The sequence below is a fragment of the Dipodomys merriami genome, unplaced genomic scaffold, assembly GCF_024711535.1.
Source record: "Dipodomys merriami isolate MVZ:Mamm:240054 unplaced genomic scaffold, mDipMer1.0.p SCAF_4, whole genome shotgun sequence".
Classification (NCBI taxonomy): domain Eukaryota; kingdom Metazoa; phylum Chordata; class Mammalia; order Rodentia; family Heteromyidae; genus Dipodomys; species Dipodomys merriami.
Window position 1 is genome coordinate 92,375,898 of NW_027205603.1, and position 2,214 is coordinate 92,378,111.

General features: G+C 38.3%; 1 non-coding gene across 1 annotated transcript; it reads right to left on the reverse strand.

The window, feature by feature from the left end:
• Positions 1 to 396: 396 nt before the first annotated feature.
• Positions 397 to 518, reverse strand: LOC138806399 (U6atac minor spliceosomal RNA). The gene has a single exon (XR_011365843.1). It is a non-coding gene; the product is annotated as a U6atac minor spliceosomal RNA (small nuclear RNA).
• Between the last annotated feature and the right edge of the window lie 1,696 nt (positions 519 to 2,214).

The window sequence follows — 2,214 nt, forward strand, 5'->3', positions numbered from 1 at the left end:
ATAATGCTGCGATAAACATAGTTGTGCTGGTAGCTTTAGTTTAGCCTTGTTTGTGGTCATTTAAGTAAATACTCAGAAGTGGGATTGTTGGGTCATAGGGGAGCTCTATGTGTAGTCTTTCGAGAAACCTCCATACTGCTTTCCAGAGTGGTTGAACAAGTTTACACTCCCACCAACAATGCAGTAGGGTTCCCTTTTGGCCACATCCCCTCTAGCATCTGTTGTTCCAAGATTTCTTGATGATAGCCATTCAAAAATGATAGTTAGGGAGAGTTGGAGAGGGAAGGGATAGTAGGGAAAAAAGCGGAGGCAACAATGCTCGATAGAAAATGTACTCATTACCTTACTCATGTAACTGTAACCCCTCTGTACAGTATCTTTACAATAAAAAAAAACATAAAAAGGTTAGATGCCAGAAAGCAGGTGACAATGCCTCAACCATATGTAAGTTGTTGGCTGCAGGGCCTCTTCCATCCTTTTCAAGGGAAGTGCTAACCTTCTCTACTTTCATATAATACCAATTTTCAGTTTTTGAAGACTCTTCTTATTAATGCCAGAGTTAATCTTCATATGGTGAGAAGAGGCAAAGGCATGAACAAGGCTGTCTTTGGCAGACATGGACATCCAAGTATAATCAGCCATTGTGCTGCAACAAAATGAATTCATCTTCAAAATGAACTGTCAGTCTGAGTATCATTGTTTGTGCATGTATGATTTTATTTGGATTTCTCTTATAATTTTCTTAAAGAATGCTCTACCCTAGAATAACAGGATACACATGTTTGTCTTAAGTATAGATGGCATATTCACCAACGGAGACCATATTCTGCTCAGAAGCAAGCCTGCCCACCCTGCAATTAAATTAGAAATTAATAACAAATATATCTGAGAGATTCCCAAGTAGGTGAAAAGTAAATCACAGAAATCTAAATTATCTTGAGCCAATAAAAAGAATCACAAGGAATATTAAAAATGTTTGTGACTAGATGAAATGACACACAAAGTTTCAATATTTTTGAATGTTCCCAAGTGGTATTATGAAGAGCAGATGACACCAAGGGTCTACACTGGAAAAGAATCAGATTACAGTGGACAAGGGTCTCATATCTAAAATATACCTTGAACTCAAAAAATTAAATCTCCCAACAACAAATCTTCAAAGAAACAACTTCCCAATAAACAAGTGGGCTAAAGACTTAAAGAGAAACTTCTCTGAAAAGGAAAGAAGGATGGCCAATAGACACATGAAGAAATGCTCAACCTCCATAGCCATAAAAGAAATGCAAATCAAAACAACATTGAGATACCATCTCACCCCAGTTAGAATGGCTATAATCAAGAACTCTAATAACAACAGATGCTGGAGGGAATGTAGACAGAAGGGAACCTTATTACATTGTTGGTGGGAGTATAAACTTGTTCAACCACTTTGTAAAGTAGTATGGAGGTTCCTCAAAAGACTCCACATAGAGCTCCCCTATGACCCAGCAATCCCACTTTTGGGCATTTACCCAAATGTTTACAAACAAGACCACACTAAAGCTACCAGCACAACTATGTTTGTTGCAGCATTATTTACTATAACTAAGATCTGGAACCAACCCAGATGCCCCTCAGTAGATGAATGGATCGAGAAAATGTGGTATATATACACAATGAAATTCTATGCCTCCATCAGAAAGAATGACATTGCCCCATTTGTTAGGAAATGGAAAGGCTTGGAAAAAATTATATTAAGTGAAGTAAGCCAGACCCAAAGAAACATAGGTCCCTTATTTGCAATATCTAGTATATGTATGAGTCAAGCAGAAAAGTTCAAAGAAGGTGATGTTAGGGAAATGAACTCTAAGATATGTATTCAAATGTTTTTTTTCTTTCATGCGGTTGTTTCTAACACATTTATAAGATGATTTCTTTGTTGCTTTGTATGTCCCTCCCCCACAGTATAACCCCTGCTTTCACTGTAGTTGATGTTGGTATAATTTGTGGAGAAAAAGGGGAAAAACAAATCATTTAAATATGGATACAGGTGGAGCCATTGCAACAATGAGATGTACAAGTCATTATGTCGAAAACAAACTTTACAACATTGGTGCGGGGAGGGGGAGGGCCCCTGTGGGGAGGATTGGGTGGGGGGGCGGGGGAGGATGGGAAGGGGAAACAAAGGAGGAGGCAACAATGCTTGATAAGAAATGTACTCATTACTTTGCCCAT